Raw genomic sequence first — 17,803 nt, forward strand, 5'->3', positions numbered from 1 at the left:
CTAACACTCAGATTTTGAGGACATTGTATAATTCCTTGGTAAGAAGTCGTTTGGAGTTTAGTTCCATTATTTGGTCGCCACATGAGACTCGATACTCTTTGATGGTGGAGAGAGTGCAGAAAAAATTTCTGCGCTATCTGTACCTTAAAGAGTGTGGATATTATCCTTGGCTCTTCCCAACTGACTTTTTACTGGGAATGCTAGGCTATCAGTCATTATGGAGGAGGAGGGACGTTCATTTGGGTGTTCACTTTTTCCAGGTTATCGGTGGTCGCATACATAACTCAGAAATTCTGATGGATGTAGGTCTGTTCGTACCTGATAACTATCTTCGACAAAGACAGCATCGATTGTTTTACCTACCGCGATGCAGAACCAACCTGCCAATGGTTATGCCGGTTGGTAGGGCAATCTTGCTACTTAATCGCATCGCCTCGGATGTCGACATATTTCACGACAGTGGGCCTTCCCTTAGGAAAGCACTTTCTAACATTTAATTTTTCTTTTTACATTTTGTTATATTATTTTAATAACATAATTATCTACTGTAATTTGTGATTTATTATTGTATTTAGAATGAATTGGGTCTTTTTCTGTAATGTTCTAAATATCTGAATAAATAAATGAAATGAAATGAAATGAAATGAGTTTACTAATTGACTTAAATTGATATATTTTTTTATTATTGGGGACAGTAATACATGTAACAAAAATACAACAAATAAAATATACAGAGAATAAAACCAATGACAGATATCCACAGGAATACATTAAATACACGTACAATACAAACTAGTGTGTTTGTGTGAGTATAAGTGAGTGAGAGGGTGGGTAAGTGGGTGTTATATTGGAATGAGAGTGGACATGTGTGTAAATATTGCACAAGTGTCAAGTGTCGAAAATATATATATATAAATATAATATTAAAAATTAGATATAAAATAAAATAAAATAAGATAAAACAAGACTTTATTATTGAAACTAAGTATAGCACAAAAAAGTATGTTTTAAGACGCGCATTTCAAATGTTATTTTTTACAATCAAATGGATCAATAAAGGAAAGTTCAAATTATATTCACCAGCAAAACGTATAAGTGGAGAGTTCGGGGCATAGTTCGTACGAACTGCTGGCACATGAAATAGAGAGCTCGACGTGTGACGGGTGCGGTAGCCAGGGACATTTAATGATATCTCCGACATAAGAGCCGGACTATCAAGGCGTCCACTAAGTATGTCATGAAGCACCCCCATGTCTAATAGTAGACGGCGATCTTCTTAACTAAGCAAGTGGTGCTTTTTGCAGAAAGACATATAATTGAGATCGGTAATCGGTTCGTTCTCATTGACATCTTTTCTAAAATACTCATTTTTTGACAAGTTTTGTAGGTGTGTTTTTAGTGGTTTTTTATAAAATAAAATTTAAGTATTGCATCTTAAGGATAAAAAATAAAACGTTGATAAAATATGCTGGGAAATATCAACGATGGAAGCTATCACATTATTATGTAAGACAACACATCACAATATATCGCTACAGGCGAGAATTTGATCATTTATTATTGGTATTTGCCGGTGTTACTTTGTATGAAGCTGAAATATTTTATGAAAATGTCGTATATAAAATAAACTTATCATAATTGATCTGCGCCGTTACAATTTTATGACTGTTTCCGGGAAAGCATAATCGTAAATGGGATATATCGGGAAAATGACATAATACACGTTACTCACATACGGTTTTGTTACGAAAAGGTTAAGGATGACACTTAAGAGTGAGTAATAAATTAGGTTTACAACGCGAATGATCATTCTTAAATATGTGGGTGATTGATAGGTAGTTGACAGAGAAACGTGACCTTTTTATGAAGGTATAGATGTTGGAACAAATATTCCGATGCTAACTTATGGGCTAGAGACGACAACCCTGGCAGTAAAGAGTGTCCAAAAATTAAAATTCACACTGTGGCACATGGAACGGTAGATGCTTGGTGTAAGTCTTTGAGACATTATAAGAAACGAAGATATTATATGGAGAATCAAAGTGGTTCATAAATTGTGTGACGAGACTAAATAGGCAATGGGTAAAACATATGGATAGACAGCTTGCCCGCTACATGTCGCACACTTCATCTGAGGCCATAAGGCTCCTTAGCGGTGCGCACATACACGGAAAAGTTGCTCGTTGCTAAACGATTAAAACGGAGATGTCGCGAAAGCGACGAAACCGGTCACTCGATACTCTAAATTTGTGGATTAAAGTGTATTTATATAATTAATTTAAAAGAACTTCCATCAAAGATTTTCACTTACAAAATTAAATGTTCTAAAAAATAACTGCTACAATTTTAAGTAAATATCATGTATATTATATCTTTTCTTAAATGGATGATTGAATATGAATTTTGATTCTCTATCTGTTTTTTCAATTTAATTTAATTCAATTAAATTTATTTATTTAAATATAAAATATACACAACAAACATTTATTCAATACGTACATATTATAAAAAAGAAAAAAATACATGAAAGAGACTCATGTCAAAGTAGTAGAAGAATTCTGCTCCGGAAAACCCCTTCGAATACATGGAACAGATCAATATCCAGAGCGATGTTGTTCAGCATAACGATAGGCAAAACAGGCAAAACTATAGGCAGGTTGGTCCTGTATATCGGAATATGAAACAATCTATGCTGACGGTAATTATCAGAAACATACAAACCGATGCTCATAATAATCTCAGAATTATCGACCATACCACGCAACAATCGATAAAAATGTGTAATCAAATACACATTCCTTCTAGTCTCTAAACTGTTGTAGCCAAGAATACCTTAGAAAAGCTCGGCCAGGTAGAGCCAAGGATAATATCTGTCTATTGTTGAGGTTAACATGATATTTACCATATCTTAAATGTAACAAAAGAAGAAGACATTTTGGAAGAAGCTCGACCGCGACACCAGTGTTACACTATAACATCGTTATTCTTACGAAATGCGTCAGACTTTGGCTTATAAAATTATTTGTTATTATGCATTATAATATAAATAATATAAACCATAAAAAAAATAGCGTTACCTCACTAGATTAACCCGTGCCGAGGATACTCAACAACACACCTTTTTCTACATGTGAGAATGCACATTGAAAACACAATCATCATTATCATTATTGAACTGAAGTAATCGTATTGAAAAACTATGAAAAAGCTCAAAAATTTAAAAAAAAAGAGAATTTCTTAAAAAATAAAAATTTGAATTATTGAATTTTTAAAAAGTATGCTATATTGTAAGGTACATACATATTTAAAAGTTTTGCGCTTTGAGATATTAAAGAATATCACAGTTTATTTGTTATTGTGTACATGAAAATTATTTATTTATTTTTATTTGGGAAAAAAACAACAATATTCATATATGTTGAATACGGAAAATAACAATATATATAAACAAAAATTGTGTAAACAGTCAATAAAATTTTTCCACAGTGGTGTATGCTATTGATTTAGTACATTAATAAGTTAATTAATATTTATACTAGTGTAATTTTGAATGAATAAATAAATATATTAACGTAGTCGCAAGTAAAAGCTTATCACACTTAGTGTTCCTACCAGTAGAAGTGAGGACTTAGGAAGCAAACTAACATGCGCTCAAACTCAATATTGACATTGCTCAGCACGTTAGTAAGTAGTCTCTTCTTGCTGGAACTAGGTACAAACTTACTGTAAGTTAAAAAATAAAAACGTTGATTTAAAATATGTAGATAAGTCAATACTTCTAAAATATTTCTCTATAAGTGCCCAGTGATGCCAATGTAATTGCACGGTGCTCCGATTGCAGCCTATCTTGATCATTTTTGTTACATTTGAACGTACTTATGCAGAAAGCAGCCAGTCCACAATTTTGAAAAAATGCGATATTGATGTTATCGGATGCAGGAAGGTCAATTCTATGTTCTGCTTAAAACAGCAAGACCAGTTTTGTACAAAAAAACAGTATTAATCACGTCGATCACAAAAAAAGCATTTTTCAATTTTCAGAAAACACCCACATCTCTAGAAAAATCTTATATTTTTTAAAAATCATTAAAACTGGTCAAATACATAATAAGATTCTGGTTTGTAATATAAAAAAAAACTTATTTATTCATTGTTTATCATTTGTTAAAGTCAAAAACATCCCAACTGTTGTTTGGATTTGATAATTCACTAATTTCACAAAAGTGCTATTATCTCAGTTTCATTTTTATATGGCCAGCTGCTTTCTGCATAACTACGTTTATTTCTTCTTGATCGTACAATAAGGACGCATGTGATTTTATTTAACTTTACATGAGAGTGGTTTTATTATATTTTTCACATTTTCACATGTCAAAATTCGATGACTACAAAATCGTTTAATACTTTGGCTAGTAATATTTATATAAATGTGTTTCAAATCTGGCATATCAAACCCTTTTAAAACCTGTTTAAGATAATAAAAAAAAAGTTTAAAATCACGCCTTCACGAAAACGCGACATGATTAATCGTAAAAATATTTTTTATGCTACGAAATTAGTTAGGTACATTTTTTTTACTCAGTATTTCATAGCCTGCGGCGAGACATTGCATAGATTTGTATTTATATAGTTATTATTAAGCGTGTTGTCCAGGTGTTAATTAAATTTATGTTTTTGTAATATTTTTTATTTTTAGTATGATTTAATAATACGCACGTGTCCACTTTTAATTATGTTGTATCCTTACTCAACACGAGAATTTTGACCTCATATACATACGTTATTTTTTTTTTATATGCATCTTTATATGAATAAATAAAAAAAATTAAAAAATATTGAAAAGCCAACTTTTCCCCATTCAAATTATAATACATAACATTTGCGGAGAGAAATACGCAAGAGACACCATGTTTATAATTTGCATGGTATTGTATGCAAATCAAAATCAACCCTGAGAACTTTCCATGCAGGGTTGAATATCGCTGACATAAAAGTCATTACTCAGAGAGTTTGATTCCAGTATGATTTAAAATATAATAAACATCATGGTTTTCATTTTGATTGCTATAAAATAATGAATTTGAGAGGTGATAATAGTGACGTGATAGACTTAATAAAGCAGACTATTATATTAATAAATTACTAAGAATTTCTGCGCCAGTTTTCTGGGTTATTTTGCCGTGTGTCGTTTGCACACTTTTTCAGTATTTTGGATCGGGTCTTTTTACACACTATATATAATTATCATTGACTAGCGGGGCGTGTTTCTGTTATTTTGCTTTTTTTGATTAATTGTTTCTTAAAGAAGCTAAAACTATCCAAAAACCCATAAAGGTACTCAGTTGTAGCTGCTTAATTAACCTAATTTTAGTACATGTTTGGTCATGGTGGTGTTAACATTCCCCTAAACTCTGCATATATATCTAATTTTTTTTTAATACTTAGTATAATACGGTGATGAAAGTGAAAGTGTATTTTAGTATTAGCATGTTGGTGTAGTGAGTTTCCTGACGAAGAGACGTGTAAATATCTCGAAACCAGTAGACATAAAAAGTCGGTAAGTGATTGTATACCTATATTTACTAACATTAAGGAAACTGTTTGTTCGTCAGTGTAATAATCGTAAGTAAATATATATTTTTTAAAAGCTAGAATTATATGCAAATATTAATTTGTAAAAACAAAATTGCTTAACTTATTATTAACTATTTAAAGACTGTGATAAATAATCCCTTTGCGCGTGGTGACGTAACATCGTTTTACCACTAGTAATAGACGGAATATTCTAAAGTTTAGACATAAAAAAAAACAACATGGAGAAATGCTGTTTAATAATTATTTTACCATAATTTATGCAAATAGACAAATAATTTAGCCCTGTTATAGCAAAATAAATTTTAATTCATAAATACGCTGATTACGCTGATCACGCGCGTGCGTCCACCATCACTTTCATCAACCGACTGAAGACTTAATATGTTTTACACAACACCCGCCGAAGTGGGGAAAATTTTTGAAAAGACCATGGTAAAGAATTCCTCTGCGCGCGGTGATGTTACATCGCGTTACCACAAGCAAAATACAAAATATTCTGGAGTTCAGATATAAGCGAAAAAAAAACACAAAAATATCTTGTTCAATGAGGTTGTGGTCCTGTGTTTAGTGTCTCGGACTCACAGATCAAAGGTCCGTGGTTCGAATCCCACTCTACTCCAACTTGATTCCCATGTTCTTATAGGAAGTTATTAACAACTCGTTGAACATGGCCCTCAAAATGAAATATTTGAGTCAATCATAAAATCGCAAATATTTCTTTAAAAAAAAAAAAACAAAATTTATAAAAATAAATATGTAATTTATCCCGGTTATAATAAATTAAATTCAAAACCAGAAAAACGTTACTCACTTTCTGACGGTATTTTTGATAACCGACTTAATCAGTTTTACACGAACATGGGCCACAGAGCAGCGTCTCTGTCTTCCTTGCTATGAGTTCTATATTCGTGCTCTCTCTTATACAGATGTGTTGTTGAATAAGCGGACATTCATTCAAGAATGAATATTTGTTGTATTAACATCCAGCACTTTTATACAAATTTCGCTTTCCAAATCCGTGTGAAAATTTTCATTTGAAAATTACGAAAAAAAAGCGTTCATCATTTAAAAAATAAGAGAGATATATATCCAATATTGTATTCTATGTCGACTAGTATGACATCATAGCCACACAAGAGATATATTTATTTTAAGTCAATAAAGTTTATATTCAGTATACCATATATATTACAAGAATAGAAAATATTCAACACAAATTTATAAAGTACCTAAAATAGAAGTATTTCTTATGCATCAACACTCACTGCCTCCACCTACCATAGAATCACTTCTCTACAATACCGCAGAGTGTGTGGGGACCAACTACTGCTTCACAAAATTATGACTGGAATAGTTGACTCTTCAGAACTACTTATTTTAATAACAATACATGTGCCAGTCAGGATTTGTAGACGGTACTACCTGTTTCATGTACTAATAAGTAAAACATCGTACGTTAAAAATTCTTTTTTTCGTAGGACTTTTCCGGTGTACAATACAAAATTTTAAGATATAGAATACACAAAAATCACTCTGTCTGATTTGAAATTTACATTAAAAATGTATTATGTAACTAAGTAGACATTAAAGTAATAAATATGTACATCTCCCTTCCTCTCCTTATCCTCGCTTCATGCATCCTTGTCCTAATCCCGCCTAATTTAAAATAACTTACTGTTCCTAAAAAAAAAAAAGTCTTTGATTATTGAAAGATATTTACGAGTACACGAAAAATAATACTTTTATATGTATAAACTTAAATGTATTTATTTAATATGTTATATATTTTCTTCACTAACTTTGTATACTTTGTGGAAATCTGTTATTAGTTTTGAGTTTATACACTTTATCTGTTTGTATACAATAAATATGTTTTTAGAACTGTTGAGTTCCCAAATAAAATAAAATAAAAAAATACTTAAAATATTATGAATTATTTTCTCGTTTTGCGTTTTTACGGCTTTGAAATTTGTTACTAGAAATACTCGTATATATTGTTGGTAGTCATATAATGAGTTTTGATATGTTTACAAATCTGCTATTCTGTGTTAACACGGCATTGTGCAGTCAACTCGATGTACCGATTTGTCAACAAATCTCCGGAGAGCGAAATTGTACATCGTAAGACGGTGTGACTTATTTCGCCCCTAAAGGGAATAGCTAATACGATGGGGTAGCTGTTGTATTATTAATGCGATGAACCTTCTCCGAATCTCAGCAGGGGGTGAGTGTTTGTAAGTAAATTATATTTGGCTCGTTAGGCTAGTTAAACATTAACTTTGTATTATCCCGCCTTGATCTAAGGGGAGGTTGTCTGTACTCTATACTTCTGCAGTTCTTAAGTTGTCATTACAAAATAGAACTTGATCTTTGCTTAGACTCTTCAACAAACATTCAATATTTTACTTGAGTAATTTACCCGACTTGCCAAGTAAACGAGAATTTATTTTAAATAACTCAGTTAACGCTATGGAATTAATTATAAACAAATTGTTGCTACTTTGGTACCCAATAGAGGACGTCGAAGAATCTCGGTAGGTACTTAAAACGATTTCAGGTGTTCAAATGAGTACAGTTTAGAGTCAACAGATAGAAGAGTTGAGGAAATATGGATACTTAAGCATGGGCAGAACGGTGAATGTTACATAGTGTGTAAAGTGGCTACTTAAACTAGCCATAGATAGGTCGGAAGCCGTGAAAATGCCTAGACTTTCATATTCCCTTCTCAAAAATATTTTCCCTCTCTGTTGCAACAATTGTTATATTTAAGGTAATGAATTATTTACCCTCGTGGAAATTAAAATATTTTAAAGTTTTGCTAAATTTTTAATAATTAATAATAAAAGCTAATTGCACCATTTATTGACTTCAATTTCAGTTAAATCCAATAGAATTCAGAATATTCCAATGATTACTATATTTTGGTGTAATGGAAAATTTCTTATTTTTAAAAACTTGTTTTACTACTACGACCATCACGCCATTTCCTCGTAGGAGTGAGCAGAGAGAATGGACTGCCACACACGTCTATCCTGGCATATATTCCTAGCTTCTTACACATTCATACATCTTGTCATACATGCCCCTTGGTTTTGTCTGCTTTTGAAATGACCAGATTTTCATTTATCTGATTATGCCACGCCTTCCTTGGACGTCTTCGTCTCAAGTTACCGTTTATTTTCGCCATATTTGCTTGTTTTATAATTTTTTCGTCGTCCGTTTGTTTTACATGACCAAACCATCTCGTTTCGTTTGTCAGTCGAAAAAAATACAATTACATTTTTTAACAAAACTCACCTCATTGGCTGCTTTTGTAAACACGCCGCCTAGAACAAAGAAAGGAAATTTAATTAAAAATTCAAAATCTAAATCAATAATACAAAAAATTCCAACAAGCTATATATTACAGCAGAGATGGAAAGTATATCGGCGAAGGAAACATGTGCGTCTAGGCATTTACAAGGCTTATGACCTGTCATTGGCTTTAGTGGCCATGACACACTGTATTAAATTAACATTCTGCCTATTTCAAATCGCCACTCAAACTAGCCAAAGAGGTGTCACTAATGTCACTAGACCCTAAAGGAGTGATCGGAAATTGGCGGCCAGCGGGACAGACCCTGCCCGCGAAGTACTACCTTCTGGGCTTTTGCGTTCCTGTTTAGTTCCTAAACGGACCATAGTAGAGTTTTCAGCCAGGCCATTTTACCGATAGGAGTAAAACGATCTTTAGGAATCATTGTATACACATAGGGGAGCAAAATGATCCTTTTGTAGGGTTTTACTGAAACCGTTTCAGAAATGATATGTTAAATAATGACACAATTCTACGTATCGTGGTAGGTAGCAAAATATTTATGCTTCTCAAAACTAGTCAGATCATTATTTTTTTTATTTTTTTTTAAATACATACTGATAAACACTTTGTTGTGAAGTTATTTTCAGAGTTATAACATTTTGTCTTAAAATATTCAAATGGAAACAAAGTTTTTTGAACTTTAAGCAACTATAAAAATAAACGAGCTTTTAACAGTTTGGCAATAATTTATTAAAAATAATTAACCAGTCGTGTTTATTTAACTGACCAGTTTATTAAAATGAGCTCTAGAAAATATTAAACAGAAAAAAAAACGAATACAAATGCTTCCACGTAAAATAAACGAAAGTGAATTTATAATTTGTTTTTCTATTATAAGATAAATTTTCATCGCAGCAGTCAAATAAAATAATATGTCGTGTCGTGTATTTGCCGCCACCGAATCGTTAAATCAGCTATTCAATTGGACGGCCAGGTTGTTCATAACATGTAAGCATTCAATTGAATGGCAATACGGTTCGTTGAATGAATAAAGATAGCTCAACGTTCAAAGTATTGGCTGGTTAAAAGCAAACCCTTTAGAAATGGCTCTGCCAAAAACTGCCGGGTTAGGTTAGGATAGCTTAGACTTAAATTAATCTTACTTAAATTTACATAATAAAAAGAAAAATAAAAAATAAAACAATTGTTACTGTTGAATTAAATTTAAAGATAAAAAGCTACATTCAGCCCTTTCGTTAAACGTTGCTTTAAACATTTTGGCGAAGCGTATGTTTGTAATTCTATTGAATGCCGGCATTTAATGAATAGCCTAGCTGTCCAATTGAGTGTTTGATTTAACTATTTGGCAGCGACATATATATATACAATACAGTAGACGCTCTCTTAACCGGCCTTGACGGGAGCGACCCAGGGCTGGATAACGAAAAATCCGGTTAAAGAGAAGGTAGTGAAAAACACATTTATAAAAACACTTTCGCAAGAAAACAGAACTTTTATTCTGTATTTGAAACTCACACATTAAAAATAAACACTTCACAAACTGTAAAAAATATGTACAGGAAAAACCCACACATCACTCAATTTTTTTTAAGTAGGCCTACAATGGATTTGAAAATTCTGTTATTTTCTGCTGCTTTTTGTGTTGAATCGACGGGGACGGTTAAAGTGGCATCGGTTAAGAGAGCGTCTACTGTATGTTTAATTTAAATGACCGTCGAAATTCGCATCACTCGTGTTGTTAGATTATGAGTATTTATTACAGCGAGCTCATTAAAACTTAATTGAAATGTGTTCCATATCCGTCCATTATACATTTTGTCCTTTGTGCCCATTAAATAATTATCGTAAATAATTTAACAACATGCACAAGCACTCGTAATTATTTTATTATCCTCTTAGTGGTAAAACTACTTAATATTGTGTAGTATTTAATGTTCATTAAACAGAGGATACGGTAATCTGGGACAGTTTACATATTAATGAGCAAATCTAGTAAGATATCGTATTACAATAATAATGTCTCAAATGTGCTTGTATAGAAACGCCGCTCTATGCCTTGCTGTAGAGCCGTAGAATTTGCCTAGGCATACTAGTGCATACATATTGTACTTCTGGAAGAATAATGACGCATGTGCGAATAATAACATTTTCCAGAAAATTCATTAAAAAATTCAAAAATATTTTGAACTTGAGTCATGGCCTTAATTGTAACTGTTATAACAATTACCTTTGCGCATGTGATTAATTATATTTTTAGCCACGAAAATATTAAGTTGTTTGTTTTTTCAGTTTTAAATTGCCCATTTTAAGCCCTTTAAAATGAATTACGTCGCTAAATTATGTCGATGTTTTGCTACAATTTCACTAAAACATTGTAAGAAATTTGTAAGGAAGTAAAAGTAGGTTGTTTTCTACGTGTAATTTTAATTGAAATCATGAAAGAATAAAAAAGGGTGTTGGTGTAAAGGTCAGCGTATTTGCCTGCTGTACAAAAGGTCTCGAGTTTGGTTCCCGACATGATTGGCATAAAATATTAATTTAAAAAGGAGTTTTTACACAAAAAAAAATCATAGTCCCTGGACTGGTACATGACGCGTAAGACTGATTACCTTGCCCTCTTGCAACAACAAATAATCAAGATACGCTGCAATTGGTGTACCAAAGCAGTGCCCTATGAACCATTAGGTGAGAAAAAGGAATGATAATAATGATGATGTTATTAAAAACTATGCTGAAATAAGGGTATTTTGCTAGTTACCACTAGTTGCAGGTGTTTCTTTTTTATTTCAGTAATCTGTATTTTTGATGTGAAAGCCGGTTTCATCACCAAATCCTGAATATTTTCTAAAAAAATCGCTTCTAGTACGAAGTTTTTCTTTGGATTTACGAAAATTTTTTTGAAAGAATGTTTATGTTGAATGACAATTGCGTCGTTTTGATTTTTGAAGTTAGAAAAAAATGACGTTCGCGACCGACGTATATATACCGATATCGGCACTCTGCAAATGCAGGTGAGCCGCTGACCAATCAGACGTTGTAGCTTCAATAACACGTGAATTGACAATGTTCAATTTAAACCAAATATATAACGAAAACGGTTAATTCAGCAATAGTTATTCCCACGTATCTGATATATTTAGTGTAGGGTATTGTGCCTAGAGAACAAAACTTTTAAACTTTTTCAAAGATGGTGAATGGTAATTATATTTATTATCCTTGACATGTAAGTCCAAGAATGTTTCTAAGAGCTCTGTTCTGAAGAACTTGTATTTCCGAGATCTGATTTTTGCTAACAAAACCCCATATGCATGGTAAATAAGATAGGTGGGAATGAATCAAAGCGTAGTAGACGGCAAACAAAACGGAATGAGGAAGCAAGCCTCGAAGTCTATACAATATGTCAGTTACGGGTGCTATTTTTGATTTTACATGCTCAAATTGGTAGCTCCATGAAAGTTTAGAGTTAATAAATAGTCTCAAGTATTTAGTTACATTGTTCTTTTTAATATAGCCAGTTCCGAGAGAAATATTGATATTTATGTCATGTTTGTTCTCTAATAATAGAGTAACAAATAATAGAAGGAATACAACAAAGAAAAGCAAAGACAAGATAATACATTAGACAGGCATTATGGAATCCAGTTCTACAAATATACAGTCAATTTATTGGGAATATTTCTTCAGCCTATATATTATATTTAATTTCATACCAATATCATTACGATACTAACGCTCCACGCCAAAAATAAATGAAAATATCAATTTCATTATTGTTTTACTAGTAGTAAACACCTTTAAGGATTTTTGACAATACTTATCTCTGTTGACAATAAAATTGCATTTGCGTCATTGTTCTCCCAGAGGTGCGATATGTATTTATTGATTTATTTAACAAATTGAACATATTTGCTTAGAGTGCAAAGTGAGGCGGAAAAAAAGTAATAATATACAAAAATAAAGTACAAGTATATTGTTCAGAAATTATAAGTAGTGCAATGGTATGCAATTCAAAAGTAATAAATTATGATTTATTTTATTTCTTTTTTGATAATCTCAACAATGAAAAATCGTTTTGTTCTTGAAAAATGATTTGTTGACATAAATTTCATTGTTATGATCTAAAACCACAGTTTTTATATCTACCACCAGGCCATAACACGCATATCGTATAATTAAACTTTCAATATGATCGCTGGCTAAAGTAACAAGTAACAATGTAGATTAACAACATTCTCTCGAAACGATTTTAGACATTTTGTAATAAAATCTGCATAATCCAAATGGGTTACATTATTTGATATTGAATGAGTATATGAATGGTGTTTTACAAGAATGCGTCAAGCTAAAAAATCGAAAAAAACAACAACATCGTTATGTTGAAAGCAATCAGTCAACAATTTTGAAAAAAATGAGATACTGGTGTTATTGGGTGTAGTAAAGTCAATCCTATGTTTTTCTAAAAACAGCCGAACCACTTTTATACAAAAAAACTGGAAAAATTACCTGGAAATAGTGTCGATCACAAAACGGAATTTCTCCATTTCCAGAAAACACACACAGGACTAGAAAAATCTTACGGTACTTTAAAATTCATTTACACTGTTCAAACACATAATAAGATTCTTGTTTGTAATACCAATTTATTGAAATGGCAGAAATTTTTTGTTTATTACAAACGGCAGCTATTTTTTTGGTACTTTAGGTTTTCGTATAGATGGTAAACTCTGATGCATTTTTAACGTCTGCTTTAGAACATGAAGATTTTACATCAAGTCTATTCATTTTTTGTTCCAAATTTTTATCATAATAAAATATATTCTTAAGGCAATAAATGGTGACACGTATTCCAAAACTTAATTATTTTACTGATTTCTTCCAGTATACGCATTTGTTTGCTGATACCGTGGCTCACAACTTTCTTCGTAATTTGACGCCGGTAAGCTGAGGGATAGTTGTTATATATTGATAGTAGTTATACTCTCACTTCTGTTCAATGTACTTCATAGACTTAACTGAAAAATGTCAACGCTTATTAGTTCATGGTTTACCTCTTCGTTCTGATTCTCAAGGCACTCTCTTAATACCCATCCACAATTCCTCTTTCTTATCTGACTCATATAGTGTCCATGCTGCTCAACTGTGGAATCATCTCCCATCCACCATCAATGATGTTACTACATTATCTCTGTTTAAATCACGTCTGAAGAAACATCTCCTTTCTCTTCCTTTATCTCTCCTCTTTTCCTTTTTCCTCTTTCCTCTTTCCTCCTTTTTCCTTTTTCCCATTGAGTAATAGTTTCGATTTAAAGTAATTTATAAACAAATACGTTTATTTCTATTTTTATATATCTTTAAATTTTTAATCTTTTTTTTCTATTGAATATGTTCTCCCATCCACCATCAATGATGTTACTACATTATCTCTGTTTAAATCACGTCTGAAGAAAGGTCTTCTTTCTCTTCTTTAATCTCTCCTCCTTTCCTTCTTCCTCTTTCCGCTGTTTTCTTTTTTCTATAATTAATAACCAAAAAAACAATATTTCTTTTAGTCCTCTCCTGGCTTACTTCGAAAATAATGATATCAAATTACCACCCGTGTAAGAAAAAACCACTTGATTTATTGAGTCCACGTGTAATTTTTAGTGAACATGATAGAAATAAAATAAAAAGGAATCAATTCATTAGTTACATAAACCTTGACAAAGAAGCTTGTTTGCTTTGAAACCGGTCGGTGAAAAATAAAAATTAGTGGTTAAAAACAAAGTTGTTTTATTGATTTTATTGAAATAATTTTAAATATTATTTAATTTACACATACATATTAACTAATTTAAGGAAATAAATAAAATAAAACGCGCAAATATCACATACTACGAATTCAGATAAAAATGTATGAAAAGGATTTAAAAAAATGAATTGTGTTTTCAAAATAAATATGGGATATTGTGGAGTAATAATTCTTTCATTCACAAGTCTTTAATGAAATTGTTAAAAAATATGTGTCGGCAAAAACGCGACATGTTTGATATTGACAATTGTGACGTCAAGATTTTCGACGATGTTCTATTTTAATTTGAACGGTCACAAACAATTTTCAAAATTTAACCGAATCGTGACATATTTAAGGAGTGGCCAATGCGATGAACAGTTTTTGCAGGAATTTAAATTTTAAAAATATTTTTTACGCTTCTAATAAAAACAAAGATTTTTTTTCATCCAATATTATTTTATAGACTCTGATTAATTTTAAATTGTAAATAAAGTGTTTTTTCCTTATTAAATAAAGCACGCTCTTTGTTATTTCAGCTCAGTTTGTCGTCGGTTGAAACGATCTGTTTTCTCATTGACTATTTAAGTATTTATTTATTCTTTGAGGGTACAAACGAAATGATCAGTAAATAAGAAACTGTGGGCAAAGGAAACGTGGAGAGAAATTATTAACATACAATTTTCACATGTTCTGTAACTATGCTGGAGAGTGAAATACGTTTGGATACCCCTTGAAAAATAAAACTAAAAGTCAAAGAAATTACAACAAAAATATGCATTTTACTAGCCACCACTAAGACTTCCCTACCCTTTGTGCATCACTATTGTGGGGACCTGAGAGTTGTTGTCCATGGCCACAGCAGTGCCCAATGGACCTATATAAGGGCGCGTAACACGTCACTCGCCCTTCTCTGTCTTCACCATTATTCAAATTGACTCTAATTATTATTTGTGTAATCTTTGTATTTTCGTGTGACCAAAAATTGAAGTAACTTAAATTATTTTATTTATTTATTCCTTGAGGTTAAATCCATTCAATCATAATATGTTTTACATGAACTAACAAATAGCTTCTTTCAAGTAGAGTATAATAATAAATCCTCTACACTATTTTCTTAATCTTTCAGTTTTTCCCTTTTTGTCAAAAGCTAAAATTTTTAATAAGATAATTATATTAAAAATAATAATAATTATAGTTTATTAACAAAAATAACAATTACTTTATCTACTACATACACACTTAGGTGATAGAATTGTCTGGATCATGTCGAGTCTGCCTAACTAGGTACAACCTGTTTTAAGGCAGACATTTTTATGCTAAAATATTACTACCTACTAGTTAATTTACTCTACAACGTTAATTTATTATTTAAGAATGAATTTTGAGTAAATTTACCGATTTTTTTTGACCTTAACCTAGTAAAAAAATTTTTACAAATGTATTAAATTGAACCCGGGTCATGGTTTTGCAATGTTTGGGTAACATATTGAATATTTTGGGGCCCAGAGACCTGAAATTTCTTTGCCCAAATTCAGAGTTTGTGATAGACCCCATGACCCATCCTCTAGTTTGACTTCTGGTAGTGTGGGAGTGTTCCTTTAGGGAATGTTAGTAAATATTCATATTTTAAGACTTTTGAACCAATTTTTTTATGTTCTTAGATATCAAGAAGTACCCGTTATTACACTAACATGTAAATCACACTACTCCTTCTCGTATATGTACGATTTGCGTAGTGCAATTAGTATCCTTACAAAGAGACGGATAAGTGCGTATTGAAACCGGAAGACATAGGAAGTCAGAAAGTGTTTACACATAAATATTAATTGACATTTATTGAAATGTTTGACAGTAAAAATAAGGCTTTTCGGATGGTATGCAAACGCTGATCCCATTAAAAAATAATTGACAATCTATTTAATATTGTTAAATAGTGACTTACTGAAATCAACAATATTTTTAGTATGTTAAAATGTTTGTAGAAAGCCTGAATTTCAAACATGGGCAGAATGTTGAATGTTACACATTATTCAAAGTGGCCACTTAAAGCAGGCAGTAAAGCCTAACTGGCATAAACGGTATAAATGACTAGACTTCCTTAATCCCTTCTTAAAAATGTTTTCCCTCTCAGTTGCAAAAAAAATATATCTCAATAACTTTCTAGGTAGAAAATCAAGCCTGTCTGCAAATATTTGTACATATTCTAAACATTCTTGATTAATTTAACTGATATGAGAAGTATACAATTAAAAAATTGTTTTCAGTCGTTGCCTAATACATGAAATAGTTTATCTAGATGAATCTCACCCACAACAGTTAAGATTTTGGCTCTTTACTTGATAAAAGTAAACGGATGGAGGGGTTGATAAAATGTGGATGTGTAAACATAGGCAGAATGATGAATGTTACACAGTGTGTTAAGAAGCCACTTAAACCAGCCAATGACAGATCATAAGTACTGTAAATGCCTCGACTTCTATAATTCCTTCTCGAAATTGTTTTTTTCTCTTCGTCGCAACAAATAAAGATCTTAATAACTTCCTAGGGAGGAAATTTAGCTTGTCTTATAACACTTAGAAAAAACACAAAACATTGTTAATTAAACATACTGGTATAAGAAGTATAAAATTGAAAATTGTTTTCAGGCATTGCCAAATACGTAAAATAGTTCAACCAGATTAATCTCACCTTTATCAATTAAAATTTCAACTCTTTTACTTCAAAAAAGTCAACGGATGAAAGAGTTAAGGAAATTTGGACTTTAAACACAGGCAGAATGGTGAATGTTAAATAGCGTTGAAAGTAGCCACTTAAATTATTTTTCAGTTTTTGTACATCTTTAGTTTTATTTTAAATACTAATTTTGACAAAAAAAATAACTGTGGAGTTTTATCAAGAAATATCAAAAAAAACTTCAATATTTATTTTAAATGTTAATTTCTAATGTAAACGCTTTGAAACTTAAATAACATATATACCACTTGTTTTTTTTGGATAGTTGGAAAAAAATGCCGTTTGGCAATAAGCCCATCAACGCTCAATTATAATAATTAATAAAAAATAAATTAACTGAAAAAAATAAACCTATCCATTGACAGGTCATTAGGCCTATAAATGCC

The 17,803-nt window shown here is 31.4% G+C and overlaps 1 long non-coding RNA gene across 1 annotated transcript in view; it reads right to left on the reverse strand.

Moving 5' to 3' along the window:
• The window catches only part of LOC148282426 (uncharacterized), a 299,440-nt gene that overhangs the window by 145,429 nt on the left and 136,208 nt on the right, over nt 1-17,803 (reverse strand). Inside the window, exon 3 of the long non-coding RNA XR_015822101.1 lies at nt 8,893-8,921. This is a non-coding gene — a long non-coding RNA (uncharacterized LOC148282426). The remainder of the gene's footprint in view (nt 1-8,892; nt 8,922-17,803) is intronic.

This window comes from Micrasema longulum, unplaced genomic scaffold, assembly GCF_059751315.1.
Source record: "Micrasema longulum isolate JH-2025_06_02 unplaced genomic scaffold, ASM5975131v1 h1tg000331l, whole genome shotgun sequence".
Classification (NCBI taxonomy): Eukaryota; Metazoa; Arthropoda; class Insecta; order Trichoptera; family Brachycentridae; genus Micrasema; species Micrasema longulum.